Genomic DNA, 11,280 nt, shown 5'->3' on the forward strand with positions numbered 1-11,280 from the left:
ATCCGACCAGAGTTTTGTGTAGTTTACCTTAAACCCATTTTCTATGAGGGGTAACCTCAGGCGGAGTGATACGCTCCCTGAGGCTAACCCCGGGTCAGAGAGAATGCTTGCTCAGGTCTCGACCTCCAGTAAGTTCTCTGGTCGCGTCGCGATATCATCTCGCCGCTCTCCTTAATCCCAGTGTGACTTGTGTGTCCCACGCAGTACCCACATGGTTCAATTGTGCTTTCTTTGTGCTTTCCCTGTGAGCGCTTCTGTCTCGTAGTGCTTCTCCATCATGGAGCATCCTTACCGTTGTCCTGTGCCTATGGCCGGCAAATCGTGTGGAGCGTTCCTCTCGAAACCCGAAGTTGATCCGCACTCCTTGGGTTCCTCGTGCAGGGGCAGCGTGTGTTCCCCTTCCGCCACGTGTCCGGAGTGTGAGTCGTGGAATGAGGTGCAGTGGGTGTGGTATAGCACCAAAAAGAAGAAGGCGACGAAGAAGTTGCCTAAGAAGACCAACGTCCCTTCCTCCCTTGCTTCGACTGTCGCCTCGTCGGTCCGAGCTTCTCTCCGAACCTCCCCTACCCAGAGTAGGGGACGAGGTATGTCCGTTGCGGGGAAGAGGCCCGTGGCCCTTCCCCAAGAGTCTGACCTTCATGACAGTAGGTTGTGGCGTCCTTCCAGGCGAGTGAGGGGCCTGAGGGAGGGGCGGGAGTGTTTTCAGGAGACGGTGGCCTGGTGGTGCCTGCAGGTCACGTCTCCTTTGATGACCCCATGTGGGATAAGAATGTTGCTAATTCCTCTCCAGCCTCTTGGGCATGCTTTTCAGGTGGTTCAGCAGCTGAGGGCGACATCGAGAAGGAGCTTTCCCCGCCGTCGGACCCCACTGCGTGGGTTCCCCCTAAGACGCCCTTCAGGTCCCCGATGAGGATGGAGGAAGATTTCGGGACCTGGTCTCCCACGGAAAAGCCTCCTCGCTCCCCCGCCAGCGCCGTCGGCCGTCTTCCCAGAGGTGTTTTTGCAGGCGTCGTCTTCCACGGAGCGTCGCAAGATTCCTCCTACACCACCGCGGGAGGCGAGGCCTTCGAAAAGGGCCTATAAGTCGTCTGTCTCCTCAGTGGAGGAGCTTTCCTGCTCTTTGGAGGACGAGGTGCTGAGGAAGCTCAGGAGACAAAGGTTGAAGTCCCGCAGGAAGTTGTCGCGGCTCGCTCCCCCTCGAGGTCGCGCCACGAGAGTCGGCGCCCAAGATCCCCCAAGAGCAGCGAGTGGGTGATGGTTCACCGCGACAGGCTTCTGGAGCTAGCTGCGGCGCCGGGCCCCTCAAGTTGGCGTCCGAGGACGAGCTCCCCGGATAGATTCTCCTCCGGCAGCAGCGGCACCCGACGGAGGGACTCCTCATGGCAGGTTCCAGTTGACAGGCTTAAGACCGCGAAGGTTCCGGCTCCATCCGGCCAGCTAAGAGAGTCGCCCCTTCGGTCTGGCAGCAGAGTCCTGACCTCCAAGGGCCACCTAGCTCGTCACGAGCGAAGCCCTCGGCTTCCCTCGACGGGCAGGCCCGCAGATTCGAGGACCTCCGGGAGAGATTTTCGACCCAGGATGGAGGCCCCCGTTCCGACGGCGATGCTCGGCCTTCGTCGGGAACCCACGCGAGAGCGTCGGTCCAGGACTCCCTCACGTGCGAGGTCCTCCGTCGGAGTACTCCCGTCACATGTACCAGCACCCCCGTCGGAGGAGCTCGACGACCATGGAGAGGGGTCAGCAGCGAAGGTATGGGCCTATCGGAGGGTGATAGGCCTCATCAGAAGTCACCACAGGCTGGACGTACCGGAACCCTCCTCTGAAGATGCATGGCGTTCCAGCCTCAACAGAATAGTGGACGCCCCGGTCAGGCAGCGCCCCTCCTTTGCCCTCCCTTTGGCGAGGGACGTTAAGTTGGGAAGAGTCCACGTGGACAGGATCGTGGCCAACCACGCCTAGGCACCCGGTCAGAAGGCCGACGTTCAGAAGGTCCTCCATCGACGCGCCTCGCCCTGCTCGGCCCGCTCCTAACCAGCCTAGGAGAGACAACTCGGTAACAACATGGTCCCAGTCGTCTCAGCCCTCCCGTAGGGGATCAGCCTCGACCCAAGCCACCTATAGGCCGTCCTTCGCGGCGTCCAGAAGAGGGCGTTCAGGCCGCTCCTCACGGAGAAGATAGGGAGGTAGGTCCCCTACTCCTGCTGAAGCCTCAGGTGGGGGGATGCCTCAAACGTTCTTGGCAAGCGTGGGAAGAACACGGAGCAGACCCGTGAGCCGTGACAGTTCTGTAGGAAGGGTACAGGTTGCCCTTCCTAGTGGAGCCTCCACCTCTGATACCAGACCAGCAGGTGGAGTGGCTAGCCCCCAAGGATCCCTTGAAACGGACAGCTCTGCAGGGAGAGGTCTCAGCGATGTTGGCAAAACGGGCAATGGAACCTGTTCAGGACCCAGGTCCGTGGTTCTACAGCAGGCTGTTCCTGGTGGAGAAAGCGACAGGAGGATGGAGACCGGTCATAGACCTCTCAGCCCTCAACAAGTTCTTCTGCAAGACCGACTTCCAAATGGACTCTCCAAAATCAGTCTTGGCGTCCTTGAGAGAAGGGGACTTCATGATGTCAGTATATCTCAAGGATGCTTACTTCCAGATCCCAGTTCATCCCTCCAGCAGGAAGTACCTACGGGTAAGATGGGAGAACCAGACGTTGCAGTTCAAGACCCTTTGCTTCGGGTTGTCCACTGCCCCCCAAGTCTTCACAAGGGTCTTCACAACGATCTCAGTCTGGGCACACGAACAGGGCATTCGCCTGATTCGTTACCTGGACGACTGGTTGCTACTTTCAGCCTCAGAGGAAGTACTGAAGGAGCAAGGCGTGATGTTGCTGCGGTTCTGCAAAGTTCTGGGGATCACCATCAACCTAAAGAAGTCGCAACTGATACCCTCCACCAGGACGACCTACCTCGGGATGGTTCTGGATTCCCGGTTAGTGAAAGCCTTCCCCTCCGCGGACAGGCTGGACAACTTAGACCAGGTCCTCCGCCCCTTCCTGACGGACCAACCCCGGAGAGCGAAGGACTGGCAGAGACTGATAGGCCACCTTGTGTCTTTGGAAAAACTGGTCCCCAGGGCAGGCTAAAGCTCAGGGAGGTCCAATGGAACCTGAAGGAAAGCTGGATCCAAACGGTTTCCCCCCCACAGAGTGGTCCCGGTGTTTCCGAGCACGAAACGGGTCCTGGAATGGTGGAGCTGCAGGACGAACACCCTCAAAGGGATGCCCTTTGCGGCCGACCCTCCGGAGATGCTCCTGTTCACGGACGCATCGAAGGAGGGGTGGGGTGCCCATCTCTAAGGAAAATCAGCAAGAGGGAACTGGACAGCCCTAGAGAAGACCTAGCACATAAATGTTCTAGAGATGAGGGCACTACAAAGAGTGTGCCTGGAGTTTGTACACCTACTCTGGGGAAACACCGTGGCGTTGATGTACGACAACGCCACGGTAGTAGCTTACATAAAGAAGCAGGGAGGCCTAAGGTCGAAGGAGCTGTGCGTCCTCACGTTACAACTTCTGGAATGGGCTGAAATGGAGCAGATAAGAATATCAGCGATGTTCATCCCAGGGAAAAGGAACGTCCTCGCCGAGAATCTCAGTAGGATGAGGCAAGTGGTAGGGTCCGAATGGTCTCTACACCCGTCAGTAGCCAGGTCTGTCATTCAGAGATGGGGTTCTCCGGTGATGGACCTCTTCGCAACAAGGCTGAACACGCAGCTCCCCGTGTTCTGTTCTCCTGTTCCAGGACGCCTTCCAACATCCTTGGGACAATCTCGACGTGTACGCTTTTTCCCCCTTCGGGATGCTCAGGCAGGTCCTCAACAGGGTAAGAAGGACGAACAACCTACGGATGACTTTGGTAGCGGCCTGGTGGCCAGAGAGAGAGTGGTTCGTGGACCTAAGGGAATTAACACAACAGCCGCCCTGGCCCCTTCCGGACAGGCCAGACCTTCTCCGGCAACCACACTTCCAAAGATTCCACGAGAATCCTCGGTCCCTCCACCTTCACGCGTGGAGGTTATCGAGCGCCTCCTGAGGAGGGAAGGCTATTCGTCGAGTACAGCATCGAGGATGTCGGGCTACCTGAGACGGTCATTGACAGCTGTATACCAGGCTAAGGGCCACCTATACCAAATGGTGCGCCGCTAGGAACATCAGGCCCCTGAAGGCCTCCATCCCGCAAGTAGCGGACTTCCTAGTTTACCTCAGGGACGTGGTCAACATGTCCATTCCAGCCATCAAGGGAGTCCGCGCTGCTCTGGGCCAAGTTTTTCTCTTGAAAGGCATAGACCTGGGTAACTCCAGACATATCTCAATGCTCATTAAGAGCTTTGAGCAATCATGCGCCCCGCAAGCTGTGAAGGTGCCACAATGGGACGTGGCAAGGGTCCTGAAAATGTTATCCGAACCTCCGTTCGAGCCCCTGAAAGACATCGTGGACAAGGATCTCACTCTCAAGACGGTTTTCTTGCTGGCGTTAGCATCAGCTATACGGGTAGGCGAGATTCATGGTCTGTCCTACGAAGTGGCTCACTCGAAAGGTTGGCGAGAAGTCACATTCAAGTTCGTCCCTTCCTTCGTAGCTAAGACCCATAACCCTGCCGTATGCGACCCCAGATTTGAGGGTTTCTCAATTCCGGCAATCCCCCGGTTGGACGACGTGAAGGATTTACGCCTATGCTCCGTCAGGGCAGTGAGGAAATACTTGGATAGGACAGCAAGATTCTGGCCCGGGATCAAAAGTCTTTTTGTTTCCACAGGCCTCGTGAAGAAGCCAGTCTCGAAGAATACCATCTTCTGGTTGCGGCAGGTCATCATCAGGGCCTACAGTAAGGCAGGAATCCCCCTGCTGGGGAAACACAAGCCCCATGACATTAGGGGCCTGAGTACTACATTGGCCTTCGAGAAAAATATGGCAGTGGGCCAGATCCTAAGGGCAGGCACCTGGGCCAACCAGTCTACCTTCACGGCTCACTATTTGAAGGACTATTCAAGAAGATCCCTGGACGGGTTCTCGATAGGTACCGTCGCTTCCGCGTTCCAAACGGTTTAAAGGGAAAGCCTCAGTGATAACCGCGGGTAACAAGCACAAGAGACACAGGTTCGTTCCTTAAACCCCCTTGTACCTTCTTTCCCTTTTTCCGCATCAAGTGGGCTCTGTGAGGGCCCTGAGCCAGAGACGAGTACCTCAACAAGAGGAAGACATGTCCCCTAGGATTTCTTGCGCAGGTGAGTTTCTTATACACTAGATGGGTTTTTGTGTAGTTTCCTCTCAATCGATTTTCTATGGGGTCAACACGACCTAGCCTACTTTCTAGGTCTCTGGATATTCCTCAGCACGGTATCAAGAACTTTTTAGGGCCACGCCCACCTCCTAAAGTATAAGTCTCCTAAGAAAGTAGTTCGAGGTAAGTACTTTGTGTTGGAACAAATCACAAATTTTAAGTAATTTGTATTTTTCCTAACAGTACTTACCTCAAACTACTTTCGGGTAATGGCCCACCCTGCCTTCCCCGATTGTCCCCTGGTATTCTTAAGAGACCTTAGCAACCAAGAACTTACTGGAGGTCGAGACCCGAGCAAGTATGCTCTCTGACCGGGGGTTAGCCTTAGGGTGCGTATCACTCCGCCTGAGGTTACCCCTCATAGAAAATGGGTTTAGGGTAAACTACACAAAACTCTGGTCGGATGGGATGAGATCCCAGATACTCCTAAGAAAGTAGTTCGAGGTAAGTACTGTTAGGAAAAATAAAAATTACTTAAAATTTGTGATATTGTGATCTGGAATAAAGGAGAAAAAACAGCAAAGATTATAGATGTGAGAGTTTTTACCCCTTTGCACGATTGCCCAGTCCATTAGCTCTCAGAGTCTACGAGGTGACATGGTGCCTCCAAACAGCTCATGCGAAGCACAGAGTAGCTCCCCAGGTCAGGCATTAGCCAGTTAGTTTTTTGGACTTACACCCACCTAACGGTGAGTCTCCACTGTAAATATGGTAAGGGTTTGTATGTAGTGCAGTAATAAATGACAAATTTGGAAGAAATTTGCATTTTCCCTATGTATACAATCCTGGAGCTCTTAACACATACTGGTCCCACCATCACCTTCCCCCAGGAAGTTCTGCCGCAATTGCACAGTGTCTTTCAGTTACAAGTGGTGGTGTGAGCAGAGTGGTTGGTCCAACTCTCGCTCTCCCTTCGCTAAGTAGCTCAAATTTTTACAACTAGTTCCAGCTGTTGCCAAAATGCATCTCTGCTGTAAAGAGCTCCAGGTTTGTATAGTTAGGAAAAATACAAATTATTTCCAAATTTGTCATATTAGCATAATTATTACTATTAGAAGCCAAGGTGCGAAAGCAAATTGCCACTAGCCCAAGGGACCAAATAGTTGACAGTCTGGTGCAGTGAAGAAATAGGAATGTAAAGAATAAACTATATAAGAGAAAAATTAGATTATTTCAAGATAGATAACAATGTTGAATAAATAAGCATTATAAAAACCAGGAAATGAAACATCGTCAACAGAAAAACATTTGTACTAAGTTTGAACTTGGAAATATCCGCTTATTTAGTTTCAGGGGCAGTAGTTGATTGGCTTGGTCACAGCCTAAATAAAGCTTACAGAATATTATACAGCATTAACCCTGTATAGGTACGCTCCTCGGACACCCCTTTAAGGGTATACTCGGACTCGCGCGACCCCGACGACAAAAAAAATTCTTGAAAAATCAGTTTTTGCAGTAACCTCCTTTTTTCTTTTGCCAAAAAAACTTCAATGAATGCTTAAAACAACTGTAAAGATAAATACTACTCATCTGCAGAAAAACTATTTATTATCAATATTTTAAAAAATTAAGTAGAAAAAAAGACCTTACATAAAAATTCATAAAAAAAAAGTTTATACATATATACACAAATCCTTTTAGGAATTGATTCTTGAATGTTTAGGACACATCTTGATGTATTTTGGATGAAGTCAGACCCATGGAGGTGAAGATCTGAAATCAGAAAAAAAGGGTAACTTTTTTTTTGCCAAAAAAATTTGTCCAAATTTCATGAATTTTTTTGGGTACCCAAATGGAATAGGAAGTGGCTAATTTTTTTTAGGGAATAAACATATGTTATCCTAAAATAGAAATATGTAAAAAAATCCTCATTATTTTGTAAATTACATTTATATCAGGGGCCATATCTAAAGGTAATTTTTTGAGTACTTAGAAATTTCGTAAAAAAATACATATATTTAATATATAATATGATATTTATGCAGGTAAAAATATACCAAAATATCACAAATTCTATAGGGAACAAGAATATATATAGATAGGGCAACTTACGCTTCGGATATGTCCACAAAATGGCCGCCAACCACACTGACTCAGACTCCCTAATCTGCCACTTGAAATGTAGGAAGGCTATGTCAATTTCAAGATGTTATTTACCAATCTAATTATTCTTGGATATGCATAAAAATTGTATGGTGGGTTGCTGGATAATTGTCGATTATTTTACGACTATAAAATTAAAATTCTGACCCAAAAAAAAATTTTTTGAAGGGAAATAAAATCGAAAAAAAAAAAAATGTAAAACAATATAATATTTTAGCTAAAAAAATTTGATGATATTCAATCAAAAAAGAAGTAAACAAAATTTTCCGACAAATAAACATCTAGAGGAATCATTACTCTGTGATAGTTCCTTAGTATGTAGTAATTTTGAAAGAAATGGGAAAAAACGAAAAAGTGGCAATCGCAGGAAAATTGAACACATACCTATATATACGCCATATCTGGCTCAAAAAAAAGATAGGCATGGGTAGCCAGATCATCTAGAAACACTTTCCAACACTATAAAAATATAAGTTTTGCGACACTTCTTGCCAATTCCTTACGGTAACATGACTAAGCAAAAAAATGCAAAACAAATAAAAAGGGGCACTCGCGGAAAAATGGCCAACATTTTATTACATATACGCATTTCAGAAAAAAAAATTTCAGCCACGTGCTAGGCAAACCATCAAGGCACATTTTCCGACAAATAAACATCTAAATGAATCATTACTCTGTGATAGTTCCTTAGTACGTAGTAATTTTGAAAGAAATGGGAAAAAACGAAAAAATGGCAATCACAGGAAAATCGAACACATACCTATATATACGCTATATCTGGCTAAAAAAAAATAGGCATGGGTAGCCAGATCATCTAGAAACACTTTCCAACACTATAAAAATATAAGTTTTGCGACACTACTTGCCAATTCCTTACGGTAACATGACTAAGCAAAAAAAATGCAAAACAAATAAATAGGGGCACTCGCGGAAAAATGCCCAACATTCTAATATACGGCATCTCAGATAAAAATAAAGACATGCACGTGTTAGCACAACCATCAAGGCACACTTTCTAACACATAAACATGAAAAAAAAATCAATAATATACGGCAATTCCTTACTACGTAGTAAATTTTTACAAATATTGAAAAAAAACAGAAATTGGCAACCGCAGTTAAATACCCAATATACCAATAACTACGTCGTATCTGACAAAAACAAAGTCACGCATGGGTAGCCAGATCATCTAGACACACTTTCCAACACTAAAAAAGCAAAAGTTTTACGACACTATTTAGCAATATCTTACGGAAAAATGACTTGGCAAAAAAAATGAAAAAGGGGCACTCGCGGTAAAATGCCCAACATTCTAATATACGGCATCTCAGATAAAAAAAAAGACATGCACGTGTCAGCCCAACCATCAAGGCACACTTTCTAACACATAAACATGAAAAAAAAATCAATAATATACGGCAATTCCTTACTACGTAGTAAATTTTTACAAATATTGAAAAAAAACAGAAATTGGCAACCGCAGTTAAATACCCAATATACCAATAACTACGTCGTATCTGACAAAAACAAAGTCACGCATGGGTAGCCAGATCATTTAGACACACTTTCCAACACTAAAAAAGCAAAAGTTTTACGACACTATTTGGCAATATCTTACGGAAAAATGACTTGGCAAAAAAATGAAAAAGGGGCACTCGCGGTAAAATGGTCCTCGTGGTGATGAACGACATTTTAACTAAAAAAAAAATCATGCACATGGTAGCCAAACAATCCACCAAGACTTTCCACAACTGATAACCTATACAAGTTGCACCATTCTACGACAATTTCATAATACGTAATAACTTTGATAATTATGCAAATTACCTTAGAAGGGTAAACTCGGTCGCGCTCGACCCCGACGCGTCTCAGAAATCGGGGAAGGAGTACAGCTACAGCAATGCACATCTGGACACTACTAGAGCGTGTAGGCGAGATACCTACTGCAGGTCGATCACCCACAAATTCAGTCACGGGGGTGAGTCACGTGAGAAAAACCTCTTTTTTTTTGACGCTCGGGGTCGCGGACGACCCACCGTACCGTTCCAGGGTTAAGCCTTTTGAAAGAATGCTGCTGACATTTTCTCTTTTTTGGAAATTAATACTGGATGATTCTACCTGCTTCTTGTACTGTAGTGAAGTTCTGAAAGTCAGTTGGAAGGAAGAATTAAAGCAAGTCTGCTCATATTGGAATATGAAGCCATAAAGTTATTTAGAAGTACTATTGTACGGAGATAGCTTTTTTTCTGGTTTGTTGAACATAAGTATAGTAATAATGTAGAAAAGTATCATTATTTTTAAGATTTATGTGATTTTCTTGATGTAATCTCTTATGGTCTTAGTGATTAGTTTAGGTTATATAAGTTTCATTGGATTGTCCTTGAGAGGAGAATCTTCATTAAAATATCTAAAAATTTGGTTTCTCTTTCATTTCCACAAATGCTCTTCTCAAACATTTCAATCTGCATTGGTCTCTCTGGAGAGAGAGTTTCTCGTAAAATAATTTTACAGCATTCTTAGTACAGTACTGTATTCAGGTTTCACAAGAATGAAGTTAAGATTTAAATATATTTGTTCCATAACGAATACAAACCATGCTATTTAATTGGGGTATTACTTTCAGCGTAGCTGAAATGACGAGCCATTAAAATTTAGCGAGGGTTAACTACCCATGCCGCTAGTTAGTGTGGAAGGTAGGGGGTTAGTTTGCTACCACTCCCACTCACACACCGGTGATTTAACTCCCTTTACTTTTAGCTCGAATGAAGACCGGTTTTAATCGCTCTTCCTCCTCGCCTATTTTGGACTGCCATTAATTTTTGTCTTTTAACTTCCTTTTTCATATATATGTAGTATATATATGAAAACATTCTTAATATTTATGTATGCATACATATATATATATATATATATATATATATATATATATATATATATATATATATATACATTTATATATATACAGTGATCCTCTGGATACGAAAGTTTCTGCTTACGAAAAATTCAGGATACGAAAAGTGATTCGAAGATTTTTATGCCCCAGTATACGAATAAAATTTCAGGATACGAAAACCTTACGAGATCCCAACTCTTCGCCGAGAGTAATTTTAAAAAGAGTGCGTCGCCAGACTTTGAACTTGGGTAGACTCACTTACAGCCTCCCGCTCACCCATTGGTTATCTCCCTACTCAGATGCTAGGTGACGGCATAAGATCCTGCTTTCCTATTGGTCGGCAACTATCCCAGCTTACGCACGGGCGTTCATCTCTCTCTCTTTCTCTCTTCGTTCCGACCGCAGTATCGTTAACAGACATTGTGTGCTTTCGCTTGTTTGACGTAGTGTTAATATACAGTACATTCGTACGCCACGTGTTATCGTTATTAAACATTCGTTACTGTGCACTGTACTGTATTAGTGTTTACTATACATAGTACTGTATATAACGTACGTAGTGTATTATATTACGTATTACTGTAGCCATGGGTCCCAAGAATGTTGCCGAAGGAAAGAAGAAGACAATGCTCTCGATGTAGACGAAACTTGAAATCGTAAAAAAGTACGAGTCTGGCATGTGTTTAAGTGCGATCGCCAAGGAGTATGGCCGGAATCCATCTACGATAGGCACCATCCTGAAGCAGAAGGCGGCCATCAAAGCAGTGACACCTTCTAAGGGCGTCACTATTTTCTCCAATAAGAGAACCCACGTGTATGACGAGATGGAGAGGCTGCTTCTTGTGTGGATCAAAGACAAAGAGATCTCAGGAGACACCATCACTGAGACTACAATTTGCCAGAAGGCCTCCGCCATTTTCGGTGATCTCGTGCGTTCTCAGGCCGAAGAAG

This window comes from Palaemon carinicauda, unplaced genomic scaffold (assembly GCF_036898095.1).
Source record: "Palaemon carinicauda isolate YSFRI2023 unplaced genomic scaffold, ASM3689809v2 scaffold244, whole genome shotgun sequence".
NCBI lineage: Eukaryota > Metazoa > Arthropoda > Malacostraca > Decapoda > Palaemonidae > Palaemon > Palaemon carinicauda.